The sequence below is a fragment of the Anas platyrhynchos genome, chromosome 4 (genome assembly GCF_047663525.1).
Source record: "Anas platyrhynchos isolate ZD024472 breed Pekin duck chromosome 4, IASCAAS_PekinDuck_T2T, whole genome shotgun sequence".
In the NCBI taxonomy this organism is placed as follows: Eukaryota; Metazoa; Chordata; class Aves; order Anseriformes; family Anatidae; genus Anas; species Anas platyrhynchos.
The window spans coordinates 3,907,442-3,930,328 of record NC_092590.1 but is presented as its reverse complement, the minus strand read 5'-3'; the positions used below and the strand labels follow the sequence as shown (position 1 = coordinate 3,930,328).

General features: G+C 45.7%; 1 long non-coding RNA gene across 3 annotated transcripts in view; it reads left to right on the top strand.

The window, feature by feature from the left end:
• The window catches only part of LOC140002387 (uncharacterized), a 108,227-nt gene that overhangs the window by 31,606 nt on the left and 53,734 nt on the right, over window positions 1–22,887 (top strand). Inside the window, exons 2-6 of one of the 3 annotated variants that reach the window (XR_011808758.1) lie at window positions 2,991–3,053; window positions 3,164–3,297; window positions 3,423–3,525; window positions 4,498–4,609; window positions 8,223–8,294. This is a non-coding gene — a long non-coding RNA (uncharacterized lncRNA). Of the gene's footprint in view, window positions 1–2,990; window positions 3,054–3,163; window positions 3,298–3,422; window positions 3,526–4,497; window positions 4,610–4,913; window positions 5,297–8,222; window positions 8,295–22,887 lie in introns of those variants that run through there. The other 2 variants (XR_011808760.1, XR_011808759.1) reach the window with 2 other exon arrangements.

Below are 22,887 nucleotides of genomic sequence, written 5' to 3'. Positions count from 1 at the left end.
TATGTGCTGCTGGTCAAAGGTGCCAGGCTAAATGTCTCATGACTCTGAGGATCTGTTATTCACACAGAAAAGATGAAAATGTAGGTATGAGTAAGGCTCCCTAAAAATCCTTTCTTCTGTGACAGCCCAGAACCCACTGAAAGCATTGGAAAGGCACATGAAGCGTTAAATGGACTTTGAATGTTTTCGCACTTAACCTGAAAGAAATGTTACTGAAGGTGATGCGCTCACGTGTTCTTTCTCTATTGAATCCTGGGCTTCTCCCTCAGCTGCAAAAAATGCCAGCATTCCTGCTGGAGAGCCATGTCCACTCTAGTAGATTAACATTCATGTGAACTCTACCTTAGTTTAAAAATAAAATAAAAAAATCTTCTTGATATTGACACTTAAAAAACAACAAAAAAAAACTTTTGAAGTCAATATTTTTGATAAGGGTTGGCATGAATGAAGGAAGTAGAATTGAACAAGATCTTGACTTATGAGATGCCGTTTGAAGAACAGACAGTTTATAAAATATTAGTGATAGGCGTGATAGCTCTCTGTAATCAATGTTACTGGATATCACTTTAGCACTTTGAATATTTTTGTCGTGCTGTGCGGTTTCTTAGAGATTCATTTGAGGGTAGGAGCTTTTGAACTACGTCCAGTCAGTCATCAGGCAGGTTTGCTGCAGAGAGAAGCTACTGCTTTAAAATAGTATAAGCATGAGAAATTTGTAAGGGAACCTATCTTTACATATTCAAGCACATCCCAAGGTAGGGAGGAGAAGAAAACAAAAGAGGAGTAATACGCTGACTCTATATACAGGGCACATGCTTCATCAGCTTCTCTGATTATTGGCATGCATCCCACTCTGTCCCCCATTTCATTTGTTTATTTATTTATTTACAAATGCAATGTTCCTCTGAAGCGGGCAAACTGTCATTTTTATGCCCTACTTTGAATGACTCAGACTCATCTGGGATGCATCAGAAAGACCATTGCTTGTTCTGAAGCAGTAAGCTTTCACATTAAACAGCCCGTCATCCCCCTGTGCAATGACGAAACTTGATGTCATCTTCACTCAAGGCATGGGTTACATCCCATTCACTTTTTTGATGCATAAATCCATGCTCCAAGTTAATCCTGTGTTCAAATTCATTTCTATAATGGCTGCTGATACTGCAGACATCTGAATAAGATGAACAACAAATTGTCAATACAGATGAAAAACGGAGGGCTTGTAGTTGTATTGTTTGTAGTATTGTACTGGTTCCAGTAATAATGCCTGTCCAAAATTGCTAAAATCTCTATAATGGGTTGTTTAAAAATAAATAAATATCTGTTGCAGGGCTGATGAGTGCCTGTTTTGCAGAGGAGTAATTAGTGTATAGGAAAGGTCAGCAGCTGACCATAGGTCGCCTGGTGAATCAGAAAAACTTGATGTGCAACCCAGCAGCCTGCTTTTCATTTCTCTTGCTGTACAAGTAAGACAGCTTGCTCTGAAGGAAAAAGTCTAGCCTCCTGGTTAGGAAGAAATTAAATTAGCATGGCGGTATGGGCTTTGTACATCTGTTGGGTAATATGCTTTGCAAAAATGCAGATATCCAGAGCAAGGATGCAGATGCTGCACTACTTGCGGAAGTTAATGACAATTATCCCAGTCTTCGATGGCAAATGGAGTCGTGAGGCTTTCATTTCCACAATCCATCATGCCACCGAAGACTTGCTGAGTGATACTTCATGATGGGCTGGTAAGAAAAATATACAAACTCATATGCTGGTGTTGCAAATCAATTCTGCTGCAAAGTGGAAATAACTCTTGTACCAATAAGCAGTGAGGCCAATGAAAAAATACCCGTTTTCTGAATTTTCAACTTGCAGATAGAAGGAGAAGCCATCAATCATGTTAGAGAGTTTCCATTCCAGCGATGTTGTTCTTAAAGACACACCAGATGAATCCAGACAAGACCAGAATATGCAAAGCCCCCCCCGTTTTTTCCCCTCCTTGTTGGAGGGTTGGATATGAGAACAGGGAAACCTTTTATTTTTTCTTTTCTACTACTTTTAAAGCAAACCTGTAGTCTGGCAAAGGCATGTGTATTGGTTAAATTGACAGTCAAAATGACTAATTAATTGCTTCACAAATGGCTATTAATCATACATTAATGAGATATTCTCTTTGCTTTGGCAAATAGAGATTCTGTGGAAATTCTCTCTCCTTGGTACCCCAAGCAGGCTGAAAGCTTGCAGAACTCGATTAATCTTACAGCACCATGGGGTGTTCGAACTGCTCACCAGCTGAAGAGAAGAAAATAGCTGGGACATTTAAACTGTCCATATTTCACTGTGTAAATTCAGAAGCACTTAATCATTCCTTCAGACATTCTTTTGTTCCTTTTCTTTCTGCCTTGTTATTTGTATTTCAAAGCCTATCCAGGGCTAGAAGAAAAAGGCTCTAATATAACCCATTCCAAATACACTTAGATGGACATGTGCCATCTGTCTTTTTGCAAAAACTAAGATCATCTTGTGTATAGCTAATAAAAATTGACACCTACTAGTCATGCTTTCAGCATCTCTTGAAATCTACCTGCATTGTTAGGACATGCAATAAACAAAAGGAAAAACACACACCATGCTGTGATATTTATTTTGACGTGGCAGAGATGCAAAATCTCCAAGATTAGAAAGAGGGCCAGATGCACATCTTGGATAAATTGCTATATTTCTTTCTAATAAAAATTAAGCCAATTTGCACAAGTTAATTAAAAATAATAATTAAAAAAATAATTACCTTGTTTATCAAGATAGCATGAGTCCTAGTCCTAAAGTGATTCTCAAACAGGCAGTGGAGAGCCTGTCCTCTCACTGTTTGTATCTGAATACACGTCAAAAAGTGAAGGTAGGTATGCTCTGTCTGCAATAGCAGTGCATGGTCTGAGAGAAGCCCTGGGCTGTGGGCTGTGCAGTCAGCAGCTACTTCAGTAACATGGTTTCTTTTTACTCAGGTGTCACTGGAAGTTATTAAAAGCCGTTCTGTAGTCCTGTTGATGAGACTAGTCATAAACTGAGTAAGATTTTTGGACATGGATCAAAATATGTGTGTTTTATCTGCAGGTTTAAACTACATGTTGGAGTTTTAGAGGAAACTTTTCCTAGGAAATTTTTCTTTTTTGCCTAGGTTTCAGTTTCATCTGAGGTGGCTAACACAGACTACTGACAAAGATGCAGTGCTGAAGCACACAGATCCTTGATCTCACTCAGTATAGCAGTTCATGTCACAATGTGGACCGTTCTCACCAAATCAAGATGGTGGTGAGTGCACTCTCCTTGTTAATCATTTCTTTATTCTCTGTGAAATTAATTTTTCAGGCTTGGTCCCTCACTTTAAAAGGCATTATACTCGTGGTTGATGGAGTCTTGGTTCGATACCTCTTTAGGGAGGCCAGCTGAACCTGCGGGACATGAAAGCCATGGAAGGCCTGAGCTGGTCAAGAAGAGCTGGTGGAGTGCTGCAGAGGTGGCATGAGAAGCTGCAAGCAGGTAAAGAGATGTGGTTTTGCCAGAAGGTTACTGCCCTTTACAGAATGACATGGGTTTGGTGCTGTGGTCCTATGTTGAATGCTATGACCAGCATCAAGACATTGGAAGACAGAAGGGTATATCTTTATGACTTCTTATTGCTGCTTTCATGTATCCCTTGTCTGCTCAATCACTGCCATGGGCTTTCCCTGTCTTTGGTCTGGTTAATTTTTTGTCTTGTTAATTTAGTCTTAGTGTAGGTAGGGTGGGAAGTGATGTAGTCTTTTCCTTCTTGTGTCTTTGTGTGGCAGTACAAGAGAAGATGAGAACTGCTTATTCAGGTTGATCTCCGGTGGGGACTAACGGATAGTTTCTTAAATGGCTCCTACTGAGAGACAGAAAGGTTTGGCTAGCTGTAAAAAAAAAACGTCACATATCTACATTTTCAGGCTTTCAGCGTGTTTCCAAACTGTCTGAAAACTGGCCAAATACTCAAACTGATAGCTACAGAAGCATTTATTTTTTTTTAGAAAGCACTGTCAGCTGATGCACAGTATGCAAAGAGCTCCATGCTCAGTATGCACAGTACTGAGTACTCTTCTTTGCATATTGCACATCAGCTGACAACGATGCACAGTATACAAAGAAGAGTTCCTCGTTTCCAGTGACTTTTACTGGCAGTTCCTGTGTCCTTCTCTGTTGGCTCAAAAGGCAAATTGAAATACAGATAAATACCAGCTACAGCTGTCAAATGGAACTCAGCATCCAGCTGATGAAATTTTAATTTACTTTCCTCTTGTCCTTTCCAAATGGTTACCTTTGAGTTTTCTCCACACCAGGATGCTGTAGATGTCCATTTTCTGAGAAAAATGTATTTGTTCTCAAAAGGGTACCATACTGTGTTTTCCTCTGGCAACAGGCTAATGAAAACAATAAATTACTAAACCTAAGAATATCTAAAATGCTGACTCACTGCTGCTTCCTATTTTTTAGGCCTGGCCTTGTTTTCAGTAACTTCTACATGAATAGTCCAAATGTGTGATTAGATTGAAACATTCTGTGAAATTGCCCCACTGCCTTCAAATGCAGAAGCCCTCGGCCTCCAGTAAGTGCACTGAAATATTGTTCCTGATTCTGTGAAATAAAATATGGTCTGGATTTGACAAGGAAAGATTAATCTGTAACAATTGCTGCCCCAAAAAGCAGGGCTGGGAGTTGTCATTGCAGCAAGCATCACACCTTCCCGCAGCTGTTGTGCTTCCTGCACCTCACCTTTTGCTTAATGAAAGCAAAGAGGCAGGGAGGAGATATATACAAAGCATACCCCTGGGTGGTTTGGGCTTTTTCATTCCTGAAGGAGAAGTAACACTCATGGGTCACCATCAAAGTAAGTGGGTTTCCCACTTGCCTAAAGCCCTAAAGGGCTCCAGCAGCCACCTGCAGGCCTCTGCTAGCAGGCAGGGTCTCTGCTATGGGCTGGGCCTCCTTGGGGGTGGGTCCTTTCTGGCACCTCCCCCAAAGCTTCTGGAACTTTCTGGCAGGTTCCAGCACTTTCTGCCTGTTCTTGTTCTGTGGTGGCTGTAAGGCGCTGGCTGAGGGTGGTGCAGCCCTGAGGGAGAGGAGAGGCCTGCCTATGCTGGGATTGCTCCTGAAGCTGAAGTGTTCAGATAGCAGTGTGGCAGTGGCTGTTGCTGATTGCTCTCAGAAAGTTTTCTCACAGCCCATGGGATTCAGCCTTCATGTGGCCCAGACCTCCTGGGTCTTATCCCATTAGTGATGACAGCTGGAGCAGGTTATTCCTTTTGCCTTTGCACAAGTATTTTTCTGTTAGTCTCTCCCTTTCCTGTATTGTGTTTGGTTAAAATGATCCAATTACTTTAACCTTAATGGTTGTCTTCTCTAGATCTGCAGCATCCTAGTTAGTATGTTTGTTGTTGGTGGTGGTGGTTTTTTTTTTATGTTTCTCTTCATGTACCTGAAGTGGGTCACTGTGTTCTAATGGAAATATTGTTAGTGTGATATGGGATACGAGGACAGCCCTCATGGGCTCCTGTAAAAGACAACAGGACATCCCTGCACTGTATCACAGAATCACAGAATTTCTAGGTTGGAAGAGACCTCAAGATCATCGAGTCCAACCTCTAACCTAACACTAACAGTACCCACTAAACCATATCCCTAAGCTCTACATCTAAACGTCTTTTGAAGACTTCCAGGGATGGTGACTCCACCACCTCCCTGGGCAGCCTGTTCCAATGCCTAAAAACCCTTTCAGTAAAGAAGTTCTTAAGTTCTGTAGTTCTGCTTTGGCAACAGCACGGTGTTCCATATTACTGATGCTTCCTTACCCATATGAGGAGGCAGCCAGTGCCTAACCAGCTCTTCCCCTTCTGGGTTTGTGTATCCCCTGCCCTAACATCCTCTTTGAATGCCAGCTTCTTTCTCCAGTCACCTGGATTACCTGGAAATGTTGCACTGTCCTGGAACATGTGCTCCCTGTTACTGCTGCAGACTCTACAGGCTGAGTTGCAAATAGAAGCTGAGTGTCTGGGTTTTTCAATAGTTAGCATCTAGAAATACCAGACCCTCGCAAAGCCACAAAAGGTAGGTCCTCCCATGTTAGGAGTGGGCTGGTGGTTTTTATGGCACAGCTATAGCTGACCAGCTAGCTTCAATTCCACCCTGCAACAGTTTTCTTGAGATGCTATTTCTCTAATTTGGTGATACAGTTGTCAAATGAAAGAAATGTGTAACATCTTTCGTGGAAGCTGCAATACGTGACACGTCACTTGAGCTGTTTGCTGGGCCTGTTGCCAGTCCCTGGAGGAGAGCACAAGGTTTTGGTACAGTGCTTGGTTCCTGACCAAGGACCACGGGCTGTATGTGCAGTGAGGCCCTGGCTGTTTTCATGTCTTGTTACTGCTGCAGTGGTGTACTTCCCCTGTACTGTACGAGGGAAGTGGTAAACCTTGTGTTTTTCTGATCGCTGCTCTGCTTAAATACTATTTTTGTTTTAATGTGCCCACTAACATTTTTTAATTACTGCTTTAAGCTAGCTATTGTTAAATTATATCTTGTTAACTACTGTATTTCAGATTATGCCAAGCTGGTTCTGAGTTGATTTTTTTGTTTTGCTTTGAGGAGATTACGTTATTCTGTTCTGAACTGTCAAGAAGTGTACTGGCTAAAGGCACGCTGCAAAGTAATGCAGGCAACCAGCTTAGGTTTTCTCTGGGAGGGTACTTCAAGTGGTTGGCGAGTTACTCACAAATAGGAGCAAAGAGGGGGCTAAAGATCTGTGAACCCTGAGCTTTTTTTTTTTTTTTTTAATGCCTGTAAACATATACATAGTTGACGTTTCCCAGATTTGTCCTTAGCATTTCCTTTGGCTGTAGAGTTTATACAAAGATGGCTTCTCCCCTCCACCCCCGTTCCATCTTATTTGTGCTGCAGATGCTTCCTAGGGGCGTTGCTATGCAGCCTTTTATGTCGACTGTTTCTTATTTTCCCTCGGCAATGATTGTGTTCTTTTCTAACATATCTAAACACGGAAACATCTCCATATACTTAATGGGTCTTGGGAATTTTCCTTTCAGGTTTGTGAAAACAACAAGCTGACAAGCTTCTTCTTGGCGCGGTGCAGCACGTGTTAATCTGTGTCATTTCCAGGCTACTTTGTTCGTAGTTAATTTGTTAAATTCTTTGTGAGAACAGACATGTTCCCCACTGAGCAATCACAACAGCTGTGGGGAGAGTCAGTGGCCAAACGGAACCCACTGTGTGCTGTGCTGGGAGCTGGGCCATGAACTGAGCCTGGGGGCAGCACCTGTAGAAGAGCTTGCCTTTGGGCTGATGGTAACAACGGCCACAGCCCCCAGAGCTGTCCGGGAGCTGTGCACCACCTCAGCAGTTGGCTTGTGAAAGGCAGAGAAGAAGCATGCTTTGAGCCCCTTCATGCTTTTTCCTTTTTTTTTTTTCTTCTCCTGTGCTTCAGGCTTTTTAACCCAGCACTGTCCATAGCACTGTGCAGTTCCTCTGGCATATTGGACCTGCTGCATGCTCCCCAAAAGAATAAGCAGGTTAAACGTTTACCGTGAAGAGATAACACATAGCATTATATTGCTCAAAATAAATAAATAAAATGGCAGTGAGTCAATGCTCTAGCTTTTTACCTGTCTGTTCAGAAAATGTTTGTATACCTGTATACAACTACCCTTAAGGTGATAGTGAAAGATCCTCAAATATAGAACTATCAAAAATGTGTAGGTAGGTCCTCGGTGTTAATCTTAGAAGCCTTAGTTGATAATTATCTGTTTTGTGAGGCTCTGAATTTGAACTTTTCTGTCACTGAAGATGAAGTCTCTTCAAAATACTGAGGCTGTATATCGAATCGTCAACCCCTCATGTAAATGCTGAGGTCAGGAAGAGAAATTAAGTCCCTTCTGTTTATCCCTGTTTTTGCAGAAGGCCTATCAAAGGTTGTTGATATGAAAATACCACTTGACAAAGAAAGAGCTCACGTAATTCTCAGCCTGTCCACAATATGGGTATCCCCATACTCTTCTGTGAAAGATGAGGAGGAACTTACTCCTGCAAAATCCCATACAAGTAGGGCATGTTGTCCAACTTAATTTAGTACTGTGATTCATTAATGTAGTGTTGTACTTGGATGTTTCTGTGTTGGAGGAATTCAGAAAGGTTTCTTTTTTCTGTTGCAGCAGACTCATCTGTTGCAAGAGTCGGAACAGTCTTTAAATGCAGTTGTGGAAGCTCTTCACAGAATCCTCAAGGTAAGGGCTGTCTTTGCTTTCTCAAGCACTTGGTTTTGGGTACCCAATATGGTGCTGAAGCCTGAAAGAGCGCTGCTTTCCTTCCTCTGGCTCATTGTGTTGGTAGCACTCCAGTGGCTGGAAGTTAAATACACACCGTGCTGTTTCAGTGTCACTTGCAGTAATACTAATAGATAACAGTTCAGAGGAAGCAGGCTGTCTGGATAGATACTAGCATGTGAAAGGCTATTTAGACATCCTGCGTTGGAGAATTTAATTCCAGCTTGTCAGCTCTTCTCTTGTACCACTGTTAATGTTAAGGAAGGCTGTGGCTCACCATGAGGTGACCTGCAGGAGACTTTTTTTTTTTAAAAAAAAAAACTTTATAGCACAGCTGCATAAGCATGTTGCCTGTGAATTTATGAAGCTGGTTTGTGCCAACAGGAAAAGATCAAGATGAGGTCCAATGTCTGTGGAGTTGGCTGTGTCTCGTGGAATTAAAACAATAAAGGCTTGATGCAGTAAAGAAGGGGCAGCAGGACAGGTTTTCTGGGGAGGTCAGTTCAAACTTAACCACCTTCATGAGTCAGTTTTGAAAGCACTTGGCTCCCCGGTAGTTTGGATGGAGAAAAAGGAGAGCTCTCGGGAGGTGAGCTTTCTTGAAAAGCTGTCCACTTAAATCCAATATGGGGAAGGTCGTCCGTCATGTTAGTAGTACCTTGTGTTGCTTGGAGCAGAATCTGGAAATGAGACTGACTGCTGCACACACACGTTTGTATTTCTTCTGCCCTTTTTGTGATTTGCTAAAGAGCTATATGAGCAGCTGGCAGTCTTTATTGCGTGGCTGTAAAGTGTCACTGATTCACCGCTTCCCTTTGGGGAGGTGTTTTACACAGGCAATCCTGGCTTGTTAGCCAGCCATCGCTTCAGCATCTAGGGCTGAGCATGTGAACAGCTACATCGGGGTGCCCATGCCACGTTTGGTTCTGCTGAATGCTTCTGAGGTTACCCCTTTCAGTCCTGTACCTGGCGGGGAGCTCATTGCTGCTTGCAGATTGTTAAAGGCTATGAGATGATGTTGAAATTCAAATGCTATACCAGGCTAAATGACTGCTGTTACAGAGTGTTTTGTATTTATCATGTGAGGTGTTGCCTTTCTCTGTAAGTAGAAATGGGGTTGTCAAGTACACGCTAAACACTAATCTGGACCATAGCTTACTGTTCCCTCAGAAACCTGATCACAGGGATGCAGGTGGGATAATAGCACTATAGCTGTAACTCAGAGTACTCTTACAAGTTTCAACAGCAATCATTTTAAGCCAAATAACCACTTGGCACTTGATCTTAGGGCCAGGTCCTCCATATGGAGAAAAGCAGGTAAGTTTTTGTGCTATGCTGTGTCCTGCTTTCCCCTGTGAGCCTCCAGGTCTCTTTTTTGAATGAGACTGGCTCTCTTGAAGGTGCCATTCAAAGATGAGAACGATCAGCCTCATTTCTCTCTTTTACCCCATCATATCCACAGGGAGCTCTCTATAGGAGTAGCTGTTGATGCCTTTTGACCTTGTCTCCTCCCTGCTTTGTGGCTGTTGAGAGTTTTCTGTATTCGTATGGAGCATTTGCTGAATGTCACCTGTGGCTGCAGACTGGGTAGAAAGGGTCTTCCTTTAGGAGAATTAGCAAGTTCCTTTGGTGTGAAATCATTCAGTTTTTCTGCAGAACTTGTAAATATGTGAAGCCCACCTGTAGATGCTAGCTGCCTTCAGATCAGTGTCACTCAGCCCAAGCATTTATAGCAGGCCATCTGTGTTCTCTGCAAGCTACGGATGGGAAGAGGCTCTCCTTTAGTCGAGATTGTGTTGACTTAACAGCTGTCAGGTCCTTAGGCCACATCTGCATTCCTGAGACAGCCAGAGAGAGAAATAAGTGTATACTTATTTGGTAATAGCCACAATAATGCACTGCGATTACCTGGGCTTTCTTTCCTTTTTCTTTTTTTTTGCTCTTTCTGGCTGGGGGGAGAAGGGGGAGTTTGTTATAAAAAGGTCAAACGCATAACTTTGCAGCTTTCAGCCGTCTCTATTCTTTTCTTGTGCAATTCTTCTCTCTGATTAAACTTCCAGATAAGTCTAGGCACTGTTGCCCAGCCCTTCACATTTAATGATTTTATGCATCACTTGCTCTTGGCACTGCTCACAGGCCTGCCATCTCCGCTGCAGCCTGTGATCTTCTCCTCTAAATGTTTGACATCCACCAGCGTGTCTCTTTTGCTGCGAGATGCCTTTTTTCTTTTTTTTTTCTGCTGAGGCTCAGAGAGGGAAAATGATGACGGACAACCTGAGACAAATTACTTAATACCTAAGGATTTTCTTTCTCAGCTCTCTTAATTGTTGCCTCCCTTCTTCTCTTTCTATTTATCTATTTCTAAGACAAAACAAAACCCCATAACTTGGCAATGATCCAGATCCTTGCCCCACAGCTGAATCTGTTTAAATTATCAGAAAAACGATCCTCAGAGGATAGTATACAGGGAGCAAATCAGTTAGATTTTTTGCTCAGAAAGAGCAAAATCAGTTAGGCCAAGGACAGGTTTTTCTTTTTCCTCCTTGCAAATTTAAAAACAAACAACAACAAAACAACAACAACAAAACAACAACAACAAAAAAACAAACAAAAAAAACCAACCACCCTTTTTTGACCAAGTTATTCAGTAGGATTTATCAGACAGACAGAGGTATAGACTCAGGGACAGCATGAGGAAGGTGAAGAGAGAACAGCTGGTTGCCACTTTTCATGTTAGCTGCAACGGAGTAACCCAAGGAAGTGACCTGATAGCAAGATTTTGTGTGTTCCTTTTTAGTGCATTTAAAATAAAATAAAATAAAGGAAAAAAGAGGGGGGGTGGGGGGAAATCTGGTACGCACTGATCCCATTGAAGTCATGTCTGTTGAATTCCATTGGTGTAAAAACTATGAATGAATTGAACAAGGAAGGGGTTTTGACAAAATATCTGTAAGGCTACTTGTAGCTTTTAAGTACACTATAGTAATGTCTAGCTTAGGAAACAGGACACAGCTGTCTGCGGGGGCTGAGAAGGGATATAGAATCATAGAATATCCTGAGTTGGAAGGGACCCTTAAGGATCATCAAGTCCAACTCTTGACACCGCACAGGTCTACCCAAAAGTTCAGACCATGTGTCTAAGTGCACAGTCCAATCTCTTCTTAAATTCAGACAGGCTCGGTGCAGTGACCACTTCCCTGGGGAGCCTGTTCCAGTGTGCAACCACCCTCTCTGTGAAGAACTTCCTCCTGATGTCAAGCCTAAACTTCCCCTGCCTCAGCTTAACTCCATTCCCGCGGGTCCTGTCGCTGGTGTTAATGGAGAAAAGGTCTCCTGCCTCTCGACACCCCCTTACGAGGAAGTTGTAGACTGCGATGAGGTCTCCCCTCAGCCTCCTCTTCTCCAGGCTGAACAGGCCCAGTGCCCTCAGCCGTTCCTCGTACGTCTTCCCCTCCAGGCCTTTCACCATCTTCGTAGCCCTCCTCTGGACACTCTCCAACAGTTTCATGTCCTTTTTATACTGTGGTGCCCAGAACTGCACACAGTACTTGAGGTGAGGCCGCACCAGCGCAGAGTAGAGCGGGACAATCACCTCCCTCGACCTGCTAGCGATGCCGTGCTTGATGCACCCCAGGACACGGTTGGCCCTCCTGGCTGCCAGGGCACACTGCTGGCTCATATTCAACTTGCTGTCTACCACGACCCCCAGTTCCCTCTCTTCAAGGCTGCTCTCCAGCGTCTCATCGCTCAGTCTGTACGTGCAGCCAGGGTTTCCCCGTCCCAGGTGCAGGACCCGGCACTTGCTCTTATTGAACTTCATGCGGTTGGCGATCGCCCAGCTCTCCAACCTATCCAGATCCCTCTGCAAGGCCTTTCCACCCTCATTCGAGTCCACAACTCCTCCAAGTTTGGTGTCATCAGCAAACTTGCTCAAAATGCCTTCTATTCCTACATCCAGATCGTTTATAAAAATATTGAAAAGTACCGGCCCTAAAATGGAGCCTTGAGGGACCCCACTGGTGACCGCCCGCCAGCCTGACGCAGCGCCATTCACCATAACCCTTTGGGCCCTGCCCGTTAGCCAATTGCTCACCCATCGTATGATGTTTTTATTTAGCTGTATGGTGGACATTTTGTCCAGTAGGATCCTATGGGAAACCGTGTCAAAAGCCTTGCTGAAGTCCAAAAAAATCACATCAGCTGGTTTCCCTTGGTCCACCATACGGGTGATCTTATCATAAAAGGAAATCAGGTTAGTTAGGCAGGACCTACCCTTCACAAACCCATGCTGTCTGGGACCAATGACTGCTTTGTCCCCCAGGTGCGCCTCAATAAGTTCGAGAACCATCTTCTCCATGATTTTACCAGGCACTGACGTGAGACTGACAGGCCTGTAATTGCTAGGGTCTTCTTTCTGACCCTTCTTGAAAATCGGCACAACATTTGCCAGCTTCCAGTCTACCGGGACCTCTCCAGATTCCCAGGATCATTGAAAAATAATTGAGAGAGGATCCGCGATGACGTCCGCCAGCTCTTGGCTGATTCCATAACTCTGTATGCTTCTCCTAACCTTTTGCTGTTGGCCACTGAAGCAGAAAACTGGAATGAATGAGACATGGGTTCTGGTGGAGGATATCTGAGTTAACCAATACCAGAATTGCAGTTTTAAGTGACAGTGATGGGATGTTTGCTTACTGAGTTTGATTTGTAAGAAATTCAAATGTCAGATATAAACAAGGCAGCAGTAAGTCTAAAGGATGCTGACCTGCACCTTCTGCTGATGGTTAAGATGGACTATAGTTCACTGTGATGTGCTCAGGTGATCTGCAGATCACATGAGAACTGGTGTAGATGTAAAATGATGGGTTCTTGGTTGTTATGATCATGAAAACAGCTTGCACCTAGGTACCTGAAATAGGCTTTCTAGATGTAAGTTAGACACTTACAAGACTTAAGTGTGTTTAATCCACAGTGGTTGAATTTTAGGGTTCTAGTCAAGGTGTGCCCTGTCCTCTTGTGTCAGTGTTTGTGCTGGCACATCTCACTTGTGCACCAAAGGGCCCTTGCTACTAATGCCACCACAGAAAGCTGGGGAAAAGAATGTGTGTTGGGTGTGGGGATCCATGGTGTCTTTAAGATGCTTACATGAAAAATGATCCTGTGCCTTTGTCCCATTTACATACATAAATATGTATAAATATACATGTATATGAAGAGCATAGAAGGAAATGGAAACAGGTATTTGTAAATTACTTAGATTACTGACAGTCACTGTTTGTTCCATCCATTGTGCTCTGTGTGTACTTGTAGCTTCTTTCCTTGATGCTTGTGTCAAACACCTCACGCTGTGTGGTGATTCTCAGGTACGTAAGCTAAAAAGAATATACTGCAGGAATACATTTTGCTTGGAGAGCTTTTGATAGGGTGGATTACATGCTGTGGACCTTCCCAGGGCACGTGCTGCTGGCTACTGCAGGGACAGAATGAATAAATCTTCGGTAAACACTGAGCTACTTCTGGGGAATGTGCTATTAACGAATAAAGATAGACAAACATGTTTAGTGCGTAACCAAAAACATTTCTGTTGTGCCATTGAAGGGATGGTATTTGAAGATGTCCATCAAGTTCCTTGCCTGTGCCAGCAGCTGCTTTGAGGGGTCCCGTGTGGGTATCCTGACAACCAGTGATACCCTGAGCATTGGCCTCAGCAGCCCTCGCTGCTTTGGGTAGATGCAATATCTTTCACTGCAGCAGGGGCAAAATATGGAATGTGGACCATGCACGCAAAGGAGGAGGAAGCTGATGGCCAATTTATAACAGTGTTAGAAATCTATGGAAATGTGTTTTATGGGGGAAAGGCTAGAGACTCTACAGCTGAGATTTTAGGTAGTTGCTATGATGAAATGATTTGCATTGAAATGGAGATTTGCACCATTTGGAAATAATTAACGTTTACTAAATAATATGGGAATTAAGAGCATGACTTCAGGAGGGCAGCAGTTCAGCAACATGGTGCACTCTGACTTCTCTGTGGAGCTTGTAATAGCAGTTACTACAGTAGTTCATTGCCCTTTGTAATATATTTTTTGTGTTGCTCTGTGGGGACTATGGCAGCTATGATTGCAGAAGCATCCCACTCACAGATGATGGAAACTGTACTGGTTGCTTTGTGAGCTTACAATACCAAGGCATATGGAAATAACTTCTTCGTGACCACTGCCAACTGATGTTGTGTTCCCTCAAAAATGTGGCTTCTGTAAGGGCCAGCAGGCCGAGTGTCTAGTCATGTGCCTTCTGTCATCCCTGTTCCCGGCAATCAGGGCTGCCTGGGTACCCAAAGGCTGGATGAGGTCTTGGGAGTGAAGCATAGGTGGTCTGGGGAGGCTGAGTGTTAAAATCCCCATCTACAGGAGTTCCATGAGGGTTAAGTTCCATGCATGTCAGATTAGCCCCTCTCCCTCACCACTATTTGGGGCAGTTTGCATACCCAGTAGTTATGCATGCAAGCTACTGCTTAGCAGCGCTCAGTCAGCCCAAACATTTCAGGTATGCTATGCGGAGTCACTTGCTCTCTCTAAATTACAATCTGTAAGCTTCATCCAATTCATTTTGTTGATGTTAGTTAAATTTAAGAATGAAGGTTGACTCATATTCCATCTGACAAACCTTCTGTGCTTTGTCTTCTTTTAGTTTAGAATGCAAATTTTAATCTAAGGAGTAGCCTAATAAAGTTTTACCTGTTACTTATTGAACGAGGACTACTGAGAACCATCTGCTTTTCAGAGTCAGGTTACTGGGTCACAGATGGTATTTATGTTTTCCAAGAGTTTCCAAATCTTGCTGTGGCACCTTTCAGAAATAGAATCATAGAATATCCTGAGTTGGAAGGGACCCTTAAGGATCATCAAGTCCAACTCCTGGCACCACACAGGTCTACCCAAAGGCTTAGACCGTGTGGCTAAGTGCACAGTCCAATCGCTTCTTAAATTCAGACAGGTTTGGTGCAGTGACTACTTTGCTGGGGAGCCTGTTCCAGTGTGCAACCACCCTCTCGGTGAAGAACCTCTTCCTGATGTCCAGCCTAATCTTCCCCTGCCTCAGCTTAACACCATTCCTGTAGGTCCTATCACTGGTGTTTACAGAGAATAGGTCACCTGCCTCTCCACTCCCCCTCATGAGGAAGTTGTTGACTGCAATGAGGTCTTCCGCGAAGAACTGGTTGGTGATCTGCTACGGCACTTGGATGTGCACGAGTCGATGGGGCTGGATGGGATCCACCCAAGGGTACTGAGAGAACTGGCAGAGGAGCTGGCCAAGCCCCTATCCATCATTTATCAACAGTCCTGGCTATCGGGGGAGTTCCCAGTTGACTGGTGGCTAGCAAACGTGACGCCCATCTACAAGAAGGGCCGGAGGGCAGACCTGGGAAACTACGGGCCTGTCAGTTTGACCTCAGTGTCAGGGAAGCTCATGGAGCAGATCCTCTTGAGAGTCATCACGCAGCACTTGCAGGGCCAGCAGGCGATCAGGCCCAGTCAGCATGGGTTTATGAAAGGCAGGTCCTGCTTGACGAACCCGATCTCCTTCTACGACAAAGTGACACGCTTGGTGGACGAGGGAAAGGCTGTGGATGTGGTCTACCTTGATTTCAGCAAGGCTTTTGACACCGTCTCCCACAGCATTCTCCTCAAGAAACTGGCTGCTCTTGGCTTGGACTGGCGCACGCTTCCTTGGGTTAGAAACTGGCTGGGTAGCCGGGCTCGAAGAGTCGTGGTAAATGGAGTCAAGTCCAGTTGGAGGCCAGTCACTAGTGGCGTTCCCCAGGGCTCAGTGCTGGGGCTGGTCCTCTTTAATATCTTCATCAATGATCTGGATGAGGGCATTGAGTGCACCCTCAGTAAGTTTGCAGATGACACCAAGTTAGGTGCGTGTGTTGATCTTTCTGAGGGTAGGAAGGCTCTGCAGGAGGATCTGGATAGGCTGCACCGATGGGCTGAGGTCAACTGCATGAAGTTCAACAAGGCCAAGTGCCGGGTCCTGCACCTGGGGCGCAATAACCCCAAGCAGAGCTACAGGCTGGGAGATGAGTGGTTGGAGAGCTGCCAGGCAGAGAAGGACCTGGGAGTGATGGTGGACAGTCGGCTGAATATGAGCAAGCAGTGTGCTCAGGTGGCCAAGAAGGCCAACGGCATCCTGGCTTGTATCAGAAACACTGTGACCAGCAGGGCTAGGGAGGTGATCGTCGCCCTGTACTCGGCTCTGGTGAGGCCGCACCTCGAGTACTGTGTTCAGTTTTGGGCCCCTCGCTACAAACAGCATCCCTGTGTTCCTTCCATGTCACCTGACCCTCCTTCCAGCAGCTGTACACTTTCTTTTTTTGCCTGAGCCTCAGTAGAAGATCCCTGGTCAGGCAGGCCAGCCTTCTGCCCCACCTGCCTGACTTCTGATATTTTGGAATTGCCTGATCCTGTGCTTTTAGGAGGCAGTGCTTAAAGATTGACCAGCACTGATGGACACCAGTGTTCGTTCCTTAATCCTTACCCAGAGGCTCTCAACTTTGCCATCCCCAACTTGAAGTTCCACACAGTCCAGCCCCTGCCTCACACACATCACCACCCCACCACCTCACCTACCCTGCCTGTCTTTCCTGAAGGGCCTGTAACCAACCATCTATCGCAGCACAGCAGCCACAGGACTCATCCCACCAGGTTTCGCTTATGCTGACAATGTTGTAGCTGTGGGACTGGGCCAAGACTTCCAGCTCGTCCATTTTATTCCTCATACTGCATGTGTTTGTGTAGAAACACTTCAAATGCGCCTCCCTGCACACAGCACCTTGTGGAGCTGACCAAAGGACCTCACTAGCACACAGTCCCCCTGATTCTAGTGCACCATCCCTTTGCTTATCACCGGTGTACCTGGTTTTATCCCTTTCCCCCTTCGACTCTAGTTTAAAGCCCGATGTATCAGCCCTGCTAACTCCTGAGCAAAAATCCTTACCCCTCTCTGAGAGAGGTGCATCCCATCTGGTGCCAGCAGGCCTGGTGTCATGTAGACCTTCCCATGATTGAAGAACCCGAAGTTCTGCTGGTTGCACCAGTCCCAAAGCCGCGTGTTAATGTGATGAGCCCGCTTGTCAGCATCGATCCCCCTTATTGGAAAGACAGAGGCAAACACAACCTGTGCCCCTGATCCTTTAAGTAGTTACCCCAAGGCCCTAAAGTCCCTTTTGATCACTCGGACTTCTCATTGCTACCTTGTCATTACCAGCCTGAAAGACCAGTAGCGGGCAGTAGTTGATGGGCTGTACCAGGCGCTTGACTTTCTTAGCAAAGTCTCTCATCTGAGCCCTGGGGAGGCAACAGACCTCCCTGTGGGTTGGTTCCGGTCAGCATATAAGGCCCTCTGTCCCTTTCAAAAGGGAGTTCCCCATGACAATAACCCTTCTTTCTTTTTTGACAGATGATGTAGTGACGCGGGGGTTTTGTTGCCTTGCCTTAGGCACCCTCTCTGACTGGGACGGGCTTTTGTCTGCGTCATTGTTCTGACTGTTGTGTTCTAGAACCTCATACCTGTTATATAAGGGTTGATGGGAAGGTGAGGGGGGCAGGGACAGGGCTGGCCTACCATCCTGACCAGGAACCTGCCTCCATTCCAGCCCTTGGCCTAGGTCCCCTCCTGCTGCCTGGCAGGATGAGGGAACTTTCATCTTCTGCATGGCAGGAGACACTTGTGCTGTGGCAGGCTCGTGAGTCTGTCTCAGAGAGGGTAGAGTGCACCTCCACCAGTCAGTTTCCCTCTCTGACTCCCTGATGCTCCTGAGCCTGCTCACCTCCTCCCGAAGCTGCTCAGCAGCTGGCTGAGCAACTCTTCAGCCTGGGCACACCTCCCACAGGCATACCCCTCGCTGCTGCCATTTGGATACCAACAGAAGACTCGGGCACACCCTGCAGCCCAAGACCTGGATGGCAGCGTATTACCCCGAGCCTTCCATCGGAGTAGCCACATCGGTGACTGCAGCTGGAGAGGCCACAAGAGATGCGGAGGCCATGGTTTTCTGCCTGGTTGATACCATGGCCAGGTTCCTCGCAAGCAGGTTACAAGTACCGAAGGGAAAGATGGCTGCAAAAGAGCAGTGAGGAGCCCTGCGTGTGGACACTGCCGCGTCTCACCCTGTTTGCCTGCCCTGGTCGCCGCGCTCCCTAGGGGCAGCTTTTGAACGGCCAGGGGTGGGGAGCTGCTGGCTGTGCCTACGCCTCCTCAGCCTCCCTCGTGAGGGCTGCCGGGCCCTGGTGGCTCCCTCGGCTGCCTCGAGTGGCTTCGATGCCAAAAAATAGTACTTAAATAAAGAAGAACATGGCTGATAAGTAAATTTCCCCCTGGCAGTATCCATCAGCTGACTCATACAACTGTGCGGAAGCAAGTCATGTGCCATCAGATCCAGGAGACTTGACAAGTGATAACAGAATGCGTTGGCACATCCAAGACGTAAGGTCTTTGTGACGTAGGACTGTGGCACAGGATTAGAAATGTCTAGCTTTCCTCCTAAGCAGAGCCCATAACTGAAGAAGGAAAAAAATAAAAATATTTGACTTAAAGATATGGTTTTTATTTGGCTATTTAGACAGATTCTCTTTCTAGGGACAGGCGTTTTTATAGATAGCCTGTTGCATACCTGTGTAAGTAAGCTGTCTTTGTTCCAGGTTGACTTGTAGGGGTGAGGAATTGCAGATGGCTTTCACGTTCATTGAAAGCATAAACTGAAAACGACTGGGAGGAAAGAATGGGAGTTGTTTGTGACAGAGAAAGTAGGCCGGCGGGTATTTTTTTAGCTTTTTCAGGATCAGCACAGACTGGGTGCTTATAGTTCAGTAATAACATTTTGCAAGAAGCCTGAACAGCAGACGTTTCCTCCTCTAACAATAAGTCTGTCCAAATAATATCAGTGCCACCTATTTCACCTGTTTGACGCCGTGGTGTGCAGTTGTCAGGCATTTACCATTTCAGTTATTTTGTGTCCTGACTGTTGCAAAGGTGACAGAGAAGAGCTCTGTCTGTTCACCTCTGAATAAAGCTTTGGTAAGAAATAAAGGTTTTATTAGAGGTAGTAACAAAGGTGATTTTTCAATGTGCCCTACAGTATAGAATAACTTAACCAGAGGCTTTTGTCGGTAGTAGATGATGTGACAACGTTTACTGGAGTTGGTGGTGTTAGCTGGGGGAAGCTGACAACATCCCACAGGGAATGCAGCATGCAGGAGAGGCTGGGCTGTCACACGCTGGCAACAGGGAAGCTTTGGTCATGTTGCTGGAGAGAGCTCTTGGCCTTCTGAATTGAAGTTCAGTCATCAGAAGGCTCCCTCTGGCCTTGGCTGTTCCTAACCAGGATTTGCTGCTGGCTGATGCTGGTAACTTCATTGTCAGTGGTGAATGAGCACACTTCTTCCAACAGTCCTCTGCGTGCGTGTGTGCTGGTGCAGCTTTATCTAAAAGCAAGATTTGCACAGCAGGATTGTCAGTATTTAGTTGGAGCAGTACAGTTTATGATGTGTTCTTGCATTGCTGTGGCCACAGCAATTGTGTCAGCAAGTCTCACAAAGGATGCTACTTCCCTCCAGCCTTCCCTACCCGTACCCAGTGCTGTGGGATGGAGGCCTGCCCGGCGGCCCAGGAGGTGGCAGCCTCACTAAAGTAAGGGCGGCAGCAGCAGGCTCCTCGTGCTGACTGAGCTGGGACAGCTTCATTTCTAAGACCAGCTGTGAGTGGGTGGTTCTGCAGCCGAATGCAATCTTGCTCCTCACTTTGAGGGACAGCTTATTTCTCTTCTTTGTGTCTTTGTCAGGAGAGCTAACGCATAATGGACTTGGAATGCAGATTGGGAAACTTTAGACTATCTGTATTCATATCTAGCTGCTGGATTGCTATCAACCCATTTTTTCTTGTGATAACCTCAAAATCATCAGGTGCTGTGGAACTTCAGTCAGGCAAATAATAATGAGTGATCAAATCACATGTTTTCTTCTGGGAAGTAAGAGCTTGTTTTCTTCTGCTGCTAAGGAATGTAAAAATGTTCTGAGGACTAGGTTTTGGAATTTGCAAGCCAGCCAGGGGAAGTCAGCATCACCAAGACACGCCCCCCCCCCCCCCCTCCCTTCTTGTTAGCTAAAATCACATGAACAGCAGTGAGTAGTGTTTTCAGCTAAAGTTTTTGACAATGAGAAGAAAAAAAAAAGACCTGGGGGGACTTAGCATGGCCACTTTTTCACTGAAAAGGGAAAATAATTACCAGAAAAATAATATTTTCAGTGACATTACAGGGTAATTAGTTTCCCAGGGAGAAGACATTGGTAGCAAGGGGCTTTACACAGGGAGCCTTTGTCATTTTATGGATCCTCATCTATCAACTGTCAGGTTGTTTCAAAGGAGCTCTGCTCTTAATGTTTTCCCGCTGCACCTTTCCCATCATGGTGGCCCAGCTTTGCGCGAATAACCATTCGTCTTCCTGTTTGCCTAGTCAGGGCCTTTACAATGAGTCAGGAGGCAGCAGCATCGCTGGCACTGCGTGGCTCGGGGCTCTTGCGGGGAGAGCATTTCACACTGCAGCTCTGGCACAGAGGATGGGCTGGCTGGATGTACGTCATGGTTTTGGGCAGGCGCAGCAGAGGGTGTGGGACCTGCCTAGATGGAACAATCAGGGGTCAGCCTGGCCTTCCTTCCTGTATGGGAGAAGTTCCTCCGCACTTCCAATGTATTTCCTTACCTTGGAGACTGGAATTAATGCCAAGGAACACTGAACTTCTATGCCCGGATGCCTGAAGAGATTGGGGTGCCTGGACACTGACAGATGCATTTCTTAATCCATTTCCTAATTTTTGTAGGCATTGTCCTCAATATGTGCAAGGATTCGTTAAGAAAAAAAACACCTTCATTTTTGCTACCACTTGTGGAAGTCTGGCCTCGTGGCAATGAGAGCTGAAGCTTTGCCAAACTTCCCTGCCGTGTGTCCTGCTGCATGTGGGTGGGCGCTATGGCGCTGGCAGCCCTGGCCTCGTCTGTGTGCCCTGGCCACTGGCACATGGAGGCAGCTCCTGCGTTTTGGTGTAGCAGCAGTTTGGCAGCCAGACATCTCCCTCTTTTTGGAATGATGCTGTGGGTGCTCACTGAAGCCCCCCTTCAGGCTGTGATGCCTTTTCTATGATAACAGAGGGAAATGGCTTTCTTGTCTTCCTGCTATTTCATCTGTAGTTTCATTTTAAAGGTAGTGGCCAAGGCATGAGCTGCACCAGAAATCACTGGGTTGCAGTGAGCACCAGTGCAGGGTGCTGTAACAAGCCTTTCAGACTTGGCTTTTTCTGGAACCAAGGGAGGTGATGAGAAATGATTCTTACCAAAAATGTCAGTGACTGAGCACACTGGGGAAAGCTTGTGAGCCTGCACAAAGACATTAGGTGTGAGCATAGCACATGTCTGGGTGTCCTTGGAGGGCTTGCTCTTGTTGTTTAGCCGGCCAGCAGCTAAACACCACACAGCCGTTCGCTCACCCTTATTCCTCCCTCTCTGGGATGTGGGAGAGAAACGGGAAAGTGAAGCCTGTGAGTTGAGATAAAGACAGTTTATTAAGACAGGAAAATAATTATAACAATAACGATGCTGATATTACTACTACTAATAATGTGTACAAACAAGTGATGCACAATGCAATTGCTCACCACTCGCTGACCGATGCCCAGCCTAACCCCAAGCAGCCGGCCCCTCTCCCCCCGGCTAGCCACCCCTATATATTGTTTAGCATGACGTCAGATGGTATGGAATACCCCTTTGGCCAGTTTGGGTCACCTGTCCTGGGTCTGTCCCCTCCCAGCTCTTGCTGCACCCCCAGCCTGCCCGCTGGCAGGACAGCGCGAGAAGGTGAAAAGTCCTTGGCTTGGTGTAAGCACTGCTCTGCAACAATTGAAACATCAGCGTGTTATCAGCACTCTGCTCATCCTAAGCCAAAACATAGCACCCTACCAGCTACTAGGAGGAAAATTAACTCTGTCCTAACTGAAACCAGGATACTCATGCACTCTTCCTTGTGGTGTGTTGGAAATCTTGCTTCCTGATAGCAGTTTATGGAGATATTGGAACTGGTCTATGATCCCTGTTGTATCTCAAGTGCCACTCACCTCCCTTTGTTTCTCTCTTTCTCCTGATACTTGGTGCATCAAAAAAAATCTCTGTAGAGGGCAGGCTGCTCACATTTGAAGGGTAGGCAGTGTCTTGCAAAGAAACTTGCTAGCTTGTAGGCTCATTTATAAACAGACCTATTGATGGTAAAAAGAATTCTCGAGTGAGTTTAATACTTAATGCTAAGGTTGGACATAAAGTTAAGGACTGGTTGTGGACTGGCAGGGCTTTCCAGACACACAGCTTATATACCACCCCTTAAAGATACCCCTTTCTTGTTTTCTTTTGGGGACAAGTCACTTGGGCTCATCCTGTGTTAATAATGAACCTGCAGTCCATGTTTCATGTACTTCTATTAGAATTCACGGAGAATTGCAAAAGGAAGGTG